Here is an 11836-nt window from a genome sequence, read left to right as displayed (position 1 = left end):
GGGAGCCTGTGCTCCGCAGCAGGAGAGACCACAACAGTGAGAGGCCCGCGTACCGCAAAAAAAAAAAAATAAATAAATAAAAGGAAGGGGAGCAAAACAAATGGGGAGGGATGTGGGGGTTCAACCAGCCCCCCTGTGAGAAGTCAGGGTGGGATTCTCTGGCCGCGCCTGGGTACCCGACCGTGCACGGTGGTGGCTGGTATTTCTCAGCCAGTGCAGGACAGGATGACCAGGGCGCCGTGGTTTCTGAGTTAAAAGTCCCTGGAAAAACAGCACCCAGCGGGCTGTTTTTGAAAACTGGACTTTTAAAAGGGGGTCTTTTTCATCCTGATCCATTAACTTGTTGGCAGTATCTGACGAGGGGCGGATGCCACCACTTGGGGACAAGGAGCCAAGCCTGAACACCCCGTCGCTCTCTGGGTCTCTCCTCCCTTGCCGCTTCCTCGGCGAAGGGAAAGGCGCTTGGCCTCCAAGGCGACCCCGGCCCCGTCCGCGCCGGTCGCGTGGCTGCGACCCCCGAGGCGACCCCGACCATCCGCGCCGACCGCATGGACGCGGCCGCGTGCGGCCTCCCGCGGACCGAGCGCTGGTCCCGCCCGGCACCCCCTCTCGAATCAGCGTCCCGGCCGGTCCTCGGCGGCCCCCCGCCGCGCCCCCCTCCTTCCTGCGATGTCGCCGAGGCCAAGGGCTGGGCCCACGAGCACCGAGCTCTGCGCCCTCCTCCTCGCCGCGGGCGCTCGGAGCCGTGGGCTCGCCGCGTGGGCGCGGCGCCTCCGCGGGGCCCGGACTGTGCGGGATCGGTCGTGCCTCCGCTTCGCCCAGGGGCGCGGCCGGGGACAGGGCGCCGGGGGAGCACGGGCGCCGCGCGCTTCCGGGCCCAGCCCGCTGGCCGGAGAGGGCAGGCTCCTTTGTGGGCCGGCCTGGGGCCCGCGAGCCGAGCTCCCATTTCAGGGCTAACAGTGACACCTGCAGTCTAACCCGCCACATGTCAGGCCGCGGGACAGCCGCCCGGGAGGGGCTGGGCCTCCGGGCTCCACCCCATCGCCCACCTGGGGCCGAAGGGGCCAGGGGGGCCAGGGGTCCCCAGGGAGGGGGCCAGGCGACTCAGCCCTCTGGGCCTGATGAAGGATCCAGAGAGGTGGGGGACCCACCTGCTGCCCCCGGTCTGCAGCTGGGAGCCTCCAGAACCAAGGACCTGGCTGGGCTGCTCTCCCCCTGACCAGGGCCCCACGGAGCAGCCGTCCGGCCACCAACTTGGGCCAGACAAGCCCAGGGGGTCCTTGCTGGGAGGAGGCGGGGCTGTGCAGCACTTCCTCACCCGCTCCCTGGTCCTCTCTGACCCCACTCAGCGAGGGAGACGACCGAGTCCAATGCCCTCATTTTACAGATGAGGAGACAGGACCACAGAGCGGAAGCAGCTTGATCACGGTCACCCAGGACTGCCACGGGCCCCTTCCTGGCATGGCCATCACGGGGAAATGCAACTCAGCTTTTCCAGAGACGGCTCCCTCTCCGCCACAGTCCACCCTCCGCGTTCACACCCGCATGCGTGCGCGCGCGCGCGCGCAGACACACGCACACGCGCACGCGCACACGGTGTGAGGGCAGCAGGTCAAAGCTGAGCTCTTCTCTGACTTCAGTGCTGGGTCCTGAGGCTGGTTTCCACAGCACCAGGCCTGCTTCCTCCCGTTAGCTAGCTCACCAAAGTCTGAGAGCCAGGACTCAGGGAGGTGGGAATGAAAATGAACCGACAAGAAGATTTCTTTATAACTTTGCTCAATATTCTGCTGATTGCTAGCTCAGTAGCAGATGTGGTGTGCCTAATGATGCATAGACAAGAAGCAGCCCCTAATCCCTAAATGAACTTATCTCTAAATATATACAGGGGAAGCTATATAAACTCCATTGAGCCCCTCTGCTGTCCCTTCCGGCTACCCGAATTGAGGAGTGACAGGAGGGAGTGGGCGCCCAGGAGAGAGCTGGCAGGGGCACGAGGAGGGCAGGGAGGAGAGGGTGGCCACCCACCACGCGCACCCCTCGGTCATGTGACCAAGCCGGCCCGGGCAGACAGGCAGCCCAGCTTCCTCTCCATCCCCGCAGCGGGATCTGAGGGGCTTCCTCTCCAGGAGCCTCTACAGTGCCAACCCTGCACCAACCAGCACTCTCTCCATGTAGCTGATTCCCATTAAAGGTACCAAAACAATCCCCTCAGATTGGCTTTTCTTCCCAGTCTGGGTCTCTGCAAAATACTTCTGTGGCAAAAATCAGCAAGGTTTTCAAACTGCATTTTTGATAAAGGAGGTTAAAAGGGCATCAGCCCTGGGCCTTCTGTACTGTGTGCAGGCTCTGCGCCGGGGCCAAGGAGGGCCCAGGGGCCAGTGGGGACAGGTATGAGTCCCAAGTGCAGGCGTGTGCCAGAGGCAGACCACTGGGCTCTAGGAGCACGGACTGGATGGACTCTGCATCCTCCTCTGCCCCGGGCCCTGCAGGAGTGCCAGGGAGAGGGCAGAAGGAACAGCCAGCGCAAAGGCTCCAAGGCAAGAGGAGGCCTGGCCTGGTTCAGAGCTGGCAGGTAAGTCTGGAGGCTGGAGGGCAGGGGTGACAGGGAGCCTGGGAGCAGCCGGGGTAGGGCCTCCAATGCCAGGAAAGGAGCTTGATCTTTACCCTGCAGGAGGTGAAGGGGACCCTCGGTTCCCTCAGGTTGCTGCTGACAAATATAGGCTCTTGCTGCCATGCTGAGTGGGTGGGCAGGAGGGTGGGTCCCAGTTCAAGACTCAAGTCCCAGAGATCTCAAGACCCCAGTCAAGCCACTTCAAATAGCTGTGTAGCCCAGATGGCCTGCTCATCTTGAAGGAAACCCAAAGAAGCACAAAGACACACAGTGGAACAGAGAGTGAAATCACCCTCCGCCCAGCCCCTAGCCAAAGGAGAGCTTATGCATATGCAACGTGGGCCCACTCGGAAAGCTTTCCATTAGCCGCGTGGAGAAGCCGAGGCCGGGCCAGGGAATCTATATTTCACCTTACGTTGCACACAGCTGGGTTCAGACTGGCACCAGTGCTAATATGCAAAAAAGGCAGTATCTGTATTCATCAGGACTCTCCCTGAGAAGCCAGGAGGGGCTGGGCTTCTCTTGCAGAGCCAGCAAACAAAGAGAGGTGGGTGGGGCATGCCAGGGGGCGTCAGGCTGGCAGGCTAGAGCCAGGAGGGTCAGAGGCCACTGAAACGGCAGGAGAGACCAAGTCTTTGTCAAATCACAGATTTCAGGGGGGAAAAACATTCTTGATCAAACTGGAGACTTAGAACCCAAAGGAGCTTGCAGCTGGAAGCACCTCCAGGAACCCCCTTGTCAACTGGCCTCACTTTATTGATGGAAAAATTGAGGCCCAGAGAAAAGAAATAATTTTCTGAGAGACACACAGCCGGTTGTGATTTTTCTTTTTTTGGTTAATATGCAAATACAGTTGTGTTTAATTTTTGTTCCTATAGATAAAGAAGATCCAGGAGATCCTTCGAAGGTCAGTCCTATCCAGGCCATGCTAATATTCTGCTAAGCGCTGTGCAGAGAAGGACAAAGCTGAAGGTATGATCCTTGCCTTCAAGATGAGTACATACTGTTGAGAATAAAAAGCCCAGCTCCTAGGCAGAACACTTAGCAAACAAGAAAAAGCGAACCGTAATAAGAACTTAAAGTATGGGGCTGTCTGCGGCCTCGGAAAAAGTCGTATGAGGTACGCACGGACCATCATCTATGGACCACCAGCCTGCTCGCAGGAGTCCCCTGGGTCGACGTCGCATCAGAGGGTGCGGTTCGAACGTATCCTCCAACTTGTACGTTTTTTTCACTTCACTCTGAGCCCACTCTTGACTCCCCTTCCCAAAACCCCTTTTTTGGGGTTTTCTGGGAGAAATGTAAAAACCTCACCAGTCTGTATAGAGGGAGGGAGAGACTGTGTCTCAGTTTGGATTTCTTGATAAAACGTTCTCTGGGGTGTTAATCTTCAAAGTCAGATTCCAATTGCACACCTTCCAGGAATCCTTCCTTCACTCCATACCTCTCAGCATTTATATATGTATTTACAAGAAAGATTAAGTCAGGCTCGGTCTCGTGACTTGACATTTTTCAGTGTATATTGGGTTGATCCAGTAGAACCGAAATGTCTTCCAAAAGTAAAACCTTGTCTTTCATTGTCATACCTTCCTGATCTCAAGGAGCTGAATGGGAGAGGAATAAGGTAAGACAAAGGTATGTCCCTCAAAACACTCAGAAAAGACGCGGCCCCAATGGTTCAAAGTGTGCATTTCTTAAAAAGTCAACTGAGGCTAAAAGGCAGCCTTCCTTCCCTCCCCCGGCACAATTAGCCAATCGCTTAGCAAATCAGCTGTCTATGCCAGACTTAGGCATCTTACAAGCTGGACACCTCTTATCTGAACTAGTCTCCTAATCTGGAAAATGCAGTTAACAGGGCCTACTTCACAAGCTCTTTGTGAGGAGTACAGGGGATCAGGTAGGTGACATTTAACCGGGGATACAGGAAGCCTGCTGAAGTTAACGGCATCTAGGATAATCTGGTTCGAGCTGTGAAAACAGATATACAAGCATATCCACGAATTCGTACCCATGAATGATCCGCGAGGTAGCCACGAAGAGCCTTGCTAGGCACCTGAAGAGGCAGGGCGCAGCCTCGGTGACGGGTGTGTGACGTTCTTCCCAGAGCTCAGAAGCCTTTTCCGCCTTCCGGTTCAGAGATTCAGGGCTGAGTTCCAGGGGAACAGAGTGTCAGCTAGCCAGACGACCAGATAAATAGGCTTTCACTTGTAGCCTAGATCGCCCGCCCTCCTTCCTGAGTCTTCCCTTTTTTTATGCCAACTCGTTTTGTGGTGATTGCGGGAGTTACTCTAAAATCGGCCTGTGCTCCTCGGAAGGACAGACAGCTAAGGCTGAATGTGAATCTGGCCTTGCTCTCTCTTGAATGCTCCTAGCATCCATTTAAAGAAATGGCGATTAGGGCAGTGATGTCATATTCATTTTTTTATTACAATGACTCATAAGCCAAGATTGGGGTCTTTGGAAATCACTTAAGTTACAGCTTGAGTTCCTTTACCAGCACTGGTCCAGAGCTATGCTACATTTTCTCTGGCCCTCCTCAGGAATCCGCTTAGCCCCTGTCATTTTACTCTGCAAAACCTGCCGTGGCCAGGGAGGTGATGACCTGGAAGGCTCCGGGTAACCAGCAATTGGTCCTAATCCAAGGAAAGGGTTTGACAGTGACCCCTATAAGATCTATAAGGACCTTCTAGTTCCAACCACACCCCCATTAGCTGGGCTCCCTGTCATGGTTTATTCAGTAAATGCCAACGAGATTTGTCATGTCAGAGTCTCTTCCCAGTACGGGGGAGAGACCACAGGCAGAAACAGCTCCGGCCTTGAGGAACCCCCTTGGCCATCAGGGTCCTCCCTTCAGTGTCTGCTCACGGCTGCTCAGAGGGTTTGAATTCCCACACGACTGCTTTCTGGCTGGTGCCCTTGAACAAGTCACTGAATCTCTGAATTCTTAGGTTCCAGGCAAGAACGCTACTCCCACAGGGCTGTTTTGAGAACTGAGTGAGAGATGCAGAGAGTGCCAGATGGGACCTGGTACACAGTCGGGGGCCCCTGTCCTCCAATCCATCGCCCTAAACATTCCTGTCATAGCAATCGGCTCCATCGTCTAGAAGCTGCGGGACCCTGGACAAGTAGGTAACTGCTCTGGGCCTCAGTTTCATCAGCTGTAAAATGGGAACCATAACATTTATCTGCTTAAAGGATTGTTGATTCAATGAGATAGTCCATGTAGGGCATTTAGCATAGCATAGCACCTACTACATCAAGTCTTAATAAAGGTTAGCTGGTGTACGCTCCCTCACCCCACCCCCGGGACATCAGAGCTCCTCGGAGCAGGAATTGGTCAATCCTTCATTCCCTGGACTTATACTGGCAAGCGTCTACCGCATGTCGTGGGCTGTGGCTCTAGGTGTGTGTCAAGACACGGCCCCAGCTTTCACAGAGCTCGGTTCCCAGGTGGGGTGAAAAGGCAATAAGGCAGATGCTAAGCGATGTAGCCACAGAGCGCTTCAGGAGAGGAGGGGTCTAACCCAGGCTGAGGGAGCCAAAGACTTCTCAGAGAAGATGATATCTAAGCCACAACCCGCAGGAGTGAAAGCCAGACAAGCCCAAAGGGGATGGAGTGGCCGGTCAGGAGGAGGCCTGCTCTACCGCCCTCACCTGCCCCACCCAGAGCTCGCGCCAGCACCTGCCCCAGCCGGCTGCATAGTCAGCGCCCTCCTCACATCTGGCTCACGGCTTCTCCCCCCGGGGAGCTGCAGCTCCAGGTGTCCAGGGAAGGGACCCCGCCCCCTCCCGTGCAGGCGCCAGCTGCAGAGCATCGCCGGCGTGAGAAGATGGCAGGGCAGCGCGAGCGGCACGTGGCTGGCTGTGGTCCCGCGTCACCGGCTGTGCCAGGCCAGGCTGCTCCGGAAGAGCCTCACAGACCCCGGGGGAGCTGCTCACACACCCGGGCCCTCAGGTCCCCAGTCAGAGATGCGGGTCGGGGCCTCAAGCTGTGCTGCCGAGGGGCCTGGGTTTTGGAACCGAGGTTCAGGGCGAGAGGCTGTCCAGGGGTCACGGAGCAGGGGCCGTGAGGTGTGCGTCACGCCTCGGGCCACACGCCCCTGGCCTCCTTCTGGCAAAGGTTCCCAAAGGTCTGTCCTCATTTCTCCTCTCCCTGCCTCCCCCTCGGCGCCCCGCCCAGCTGAGAGGTGTTTCTTGCTGGCTGCGTACCCTCCCCTCCGCCTTCAGCGGAGCTGTAATTAGCTGCAGCAGACAGACGGCCGCGGCAGGAAGACGGCACTGCCCCAAATCCTGTTGGGCTGTCTTCTCCAGTGTCTCCCTCCCGCTTGGGTCACGAGGTGCCTTGGGACTGGGGTGCCCTTTGGTCAGACTGTAGCCTCTCCCGTCAGCGGTGAGAGCAATGCCTCCCACCTTCCCTCCACGACTTGGGGGCACTGAGAGCGATCGAGCCTTGACCGCTGACTGCTGGGTGGATGGGCGCTGCAGCCCCGAGGTCAGCCAGCAGCGCAGCAGGAAGACGGAGGAGCCGCGAGCCCGGGCCGCACGCTGGCCGCGGGTCGTGGCCGGGGGTGGCAGCGAAGGCAAGCAGGGGTGGCTGCGTTATCAACGAACATACGCAGAGCCGTTTCTAGCCTTAATGAAGACTCACAGACATTCGGCTTAGCGAAGCTCAGCCCCCCCAGTGACAGATGTCAGGGACTAAAAGGCTTTCTGGGGGAGGACCCTGCAGAGACGTGGGCCCCTGTCTTCCCAGGTCCCGTCACGGCACCCACACAAGTGTCGGAAGGGCAAGGGCACACCGCTCACGGCCTCGGCTGGCCTCGGTGACGTACCTCAAGCGCCGTGAACTTGCTTCAGGGACCACAGCAGCCCTGAGAGAAGTGCTACTAGCACAGACCTGGGTGTCGTAGCCAAGTGGCCAAGGCAAGGGGCAGGGTGGCCGCGCTGGACGGGGTGACCCAGCGCACGGAACGAACCACGTTTTCAGTCAGGACCACGGGATTTGGAAGATCTCCTTCGTGGGGTTGGAAGGATGCTATGAGGTGGGGTCCACAGAGCACCTACCGCAAGCCTGGCACTCAAGAAGGTTGGTGTTATTCCATCTTACAGGGCAGGGTGGTCTGTCCCCAAACCCCCGGATCAGGGAGGAAGAGGGCAGGGGACACCTGAGAGTACTGAGTAGCTGTCACAGACCATGGGTGAACAAGAGCAAGATGAAGGGCTCCAACCTGGATCCGGAATGAAATGAGGACCAAGGGCGAGGGCATGACAGCGAGAGGGTCCGAGATGTCCCAGGGCGGGCTGGGCACTGGCAAAGGACGATTTCTCCTGGCCTCCCGCAGACCCTAAGCACATCGCAAGCACAGAGCGAGTGGTCTGGAAGCAGGGTCTGGTGCAAGGCTGAGGGACTGAACCCCGCCTTTTGCATTCGGTTTGTGCTCCACGCACCCCCCCCCGCCCCGCCCATCCCCACGGTAACCCACTAAGAGCTTGGACCATGTCACGGTCATGTTCACAATAGAGGCGCGCCGTCTCTTTATGGTTAGTTACCCTACCACGACTGCTTCCCAGCCACGCCACACACTAACCCTGCCGTGCCTTCCCGTCTGTGCCTCCGCCTGGAATGCTGTCCCCTGCCCCCGCCCACTCCTCCTGGCCCTCTGTTATCATACCGTGACACACCTGGGCACTTCTCTCTCAGCCCCCGCTCCTGTGCATCCAACTTCACACACTCCGGCACCTTCCTGTTCCAATGAGTCACCGAACTCCTCGTTGCTTCAGCGAAGCGTTGCCCCCTCTCACTGTGCACCTGGCTGCTGCTGCCTCACTGGAAGCTTGTCTGCTATGAAAGAGAGCTCCTGCCCTTTTGGAAGCAGTGGGTTCTTTTTCTTCAGAGCCTTCTAGTGACCTGTAATTCATTTGTTTTGTGGGCCATCCTTACTCCCTGTGAACTATAAGCTTTCCTAAGGACAGCGGCTATTGCCAGTTGCGTTGACCGTGGACACCCAAGGCCTCTACACAACTGGTGAATGAATGAGCCAGTGTCTCAAAACAGAAAGGGACTGGGCTTTGGAAACAGACAGGTTCAACCCATTACTGACTGCACTGCTTGTTAACTGCCACATGGAGTTGTCACTGCGGCTAAGGGTGGTGACACCAAGTGCCCAGCACAATGCTAGTAACGCTCAGTCTCAGCCCCCGTGCCCTGCTTGCCTGATTCGCTCTCACTGCGACAGCACCTGGCAGGTAGGATCAGTGACCATTTGTTAAGTGAATGAACACTCCGAGGCAGAACTGTATCCATCAGAATTACACTACTGCACCATAAAAATAAGAGGCGGGTGGAATCGGGGGGAAAGACCTGGCTAATTTAAGACTTTCTGAACTTGTTTGTTCTAACCATCTGATGGGGGTGTTCATTTCAACATAAAGCCAATCGTCACAGAGAACCACCAGAATTCTATCCTCTCCCGAAGAATTTCAGGGAGGACTTCCCTGGTGGCGCGGTGGTTAAGAGTCCGCCTGCCAATGCAGGGGACACGGGTTCCAGCCCTGGTCTGCGAAGACCCCACATGCTGAGGAGCAACTAAGCCCGTGCGCGACTACTGAGCCTGCTGCGCTCTAGAGCCCACGAGCCACAACTACCGAGCCCACGTGCCTACAGCCCGTGCTCCACAAGAGAAGACGCCGCAACGAGAAGCCCGCGTGCCCCAACAAAGAGTAGCCCCCGCTCGCCGCGAGTAGAGAAAGCCTGCACGCAGCAACGAGACCCAATGCAGCCAAACATACATACATACATACATACGTACATTTATTTTTAAAAAAAGAACTTCAGGGAGTCTTTGACCACCACACTGCCTGTTCCCTTCTCATCTACCCCTCCTGGGTCCAGACACCACCACGTTTCTCCAAGGCCACACTCCAAAGGGTGGTTCATTAGGACACAAGGTATTCTTGGGTTCCTCACTACACCTACTCAACAGCCACGACAATTTGTAGGGAAAATGCTTATGATATAAAATTGCTTAGCTAGTATCGTGTTAAAAAAAACAAAAAGGGCATGAGAGACAAAGAACATACATAAAGAGATCTTAAAAACTAACTTTAAGAGGCAGGGTTATGGATATTTTTCATTTTCTTCCTTATAGTTTTTTGCATTTTTCAAGTATTACAATGAATATGTATTCCTATTATAACCAGCAAAAAATCAACATATTCTAGATAGCATCAAATGTGCCTAAAATCAACTCACCTAATAACGAATTTGCCAAATGACATATTCACCCACAATCCACATTGTAAATAATACATATGACAGTCATGGCATTTTATATACAATATAATGGACAAAGCCCTCCCTACAAAAAATTTGTTTTCAGATATCAATTTGTATTCTTACCTCTTTTTTTTTAACATTAAGTATGGTTTTTATTTAATTCCTCTAAGGGCACATCTGCCTTATTTTTATGTTTTTAACAACAACTTATTGAATGAGTATCTTCAGATATGATACAGTAGTTACAGCACCTCCTGAGCAAGCTCTAAGGTCACTTTTGATGTTTTTATTCTACTCTGGAGCAGTTTAAAAATTTTTAGCACTTCTTCTAGGTACTATTCTGTCTCAATTGGCTAAAAAAGAATAATATTTATAAGAAATCATCTTAATATAGAAAATTAACATTTTTTTTAAAAAATCCTAATTTTAGACACACCAATTGTTAAGAGAATTGGGTGTGAATGGATCAGTTCACCTAAACTAGCCAGAGCCTGAACCCCCCCGGCACTAATAAACACACATTCATTTCCTCTAGAGTCTTTGCAGATTTCCATCCCTCTCACCTTCAGTAGGCCAGAGCCTGAACCCCCCCCCCGGCACTAATAAACACACATTCATTTCCTCTAGAGTCTTTGCAGATTTCCATCCCTCTCACCTTCAGTAGGCCAGCTGTAGGGGCATCCAAATAGCAGAAATGCATTTGAGCTGTTCTGAAACTAGACGCCTATGCGAAAAAAGAGCTAATAACCCTGGCCTTCCCCAATGATATCCAAAGAAATACACTAGAAAGCAACGCTGCCGAGTGGGAAAACACGAGGTCATGTTTCAGGATTAAGTCCTTAGAATAAAGCAGGTTCGAATGCCAACTGACTGACCACGGGCAAGGCGTTCCACAAACTAAGCTGTTCTCCTCCTCTGTAAATGGTGGCGCCATTTGCTATGTCAGGAACAACCTCATAGGTCGCTCTAACAATCGGACCTACTGCTTTGACACCATTTACTGTCAGAAATTTTTCCCAGGTCCGTTCGCTGTGTTTGAACCCTCAGCCAGGAGCAGGCAGGCATGCTCTGTGTCCTCTGAAGCTGTGCGCTGCATTTCTCTTGGCACTAAGGCAGAGGAAAGTTTTCCGATGAAGAGGCCAGTCTGCCCCTACCCCACATAAATCTAAAAAAAGAAAAGAAAAGAAAAAGGGCTTCACCTGACCCCACTTTTTTCTACCTTTTGGTCCTGACCAAAGTTCCCGCCAGGAGAACAGCCTTGGGAATCAGGAGGCGTGGTTTCCAGACGCTCCTTCGCCATCTACAACTGGCCTTCATGCCTGCCCTCTAACACATTCAAATCAGCTTTAACAAAGCACTTAAAACCCTGCGATCCTCTACACATGTTATTCACTTGTTAATCCACATTGAATTCCAAAAAGAAATAAAAGACATAAAGAGTTATGTTTTACTCAGAAACTGAAAGGAAAGCCTTAAAACAACTTGCGCAGGGTCACCAGGCTCTGGTGGACAGGATAGGATTAGTACTTCCTGAAGGCCTGGGCTTTTTGCTAACTGGTGACAGTATTTGGCTGAAATAATTATTTACAAACAAAATCCAGCATCAGGTTGATCTGACACAAAGTTTAAACTTTAACAGAATCTCAAATATTCAACCTCTTGCCAACGTTAGATTCCCTGAATCCTACCTTGGATCAAAGCTCAAATTGCCAGAGACCATTTTGGCTAACCCAACGAAGAACTAAAATTCTCAAAACTTGAAGGCCAGTGAGTGTTCAGGGTGAAAGTCTCATGTTAAAGGAAGTACAGATTGGTCAGAATCTGCTTCTAAAGGTAACGGTAAGATTACTGAAGATCGGGCTTCCCTGGTGGCGCAGTGGTTGAGAGTCCGCCTGCCGATGCAGGGGACACGGGTTCGTGCCCCGGTCCGGGAAGGTCCCACATGCCGG

At 53.9% G+C, this 11836-nt stretch overlaps 1 long non-coding RNA gene across 1 annotated transcript in view; it reads right to left on the bottom strand.

Moving 5' to 3' along the window:
* Positions 1-3918: 3918 nt before the first annotated feature.
* LOC114487112 (uncharacterized) overlaps positions 3919-11836 on the bottom strand; it is a 10448-nt gene continuing 2530 nt past the window's right edge. The window contains exons 2-3 of the long non-coding RNA XR_003681834.1: positions 4620-4757; positions 3919-4215 (exon numbers count right to left, since the gene is read on the bottom strand). This is a non-coding gene — a long non-coding RNA (uncharacterized lncRNA). The remainder of the gene's footprint in view (positions 4216-4619; positions 4758-11836) is intronic.

This window comes from Physeter macrocephalus, chromosome 11, assembly GCF_002837175.3.
Source record: "Physeter macrocephalus isolate SW-GA chromosome 11, ASM283717v5, whole genome shotgun sequence".
Taxonomy (NCBI): Eukaryota; Metazoa; Chordata; class Mammalia; order Artiodactyla; family Physeteridae; genus Physeter; species Physeter macrocephalus.
This window is presented reverse-complemented; position numbering and strand designations above follow the sequence as displayed.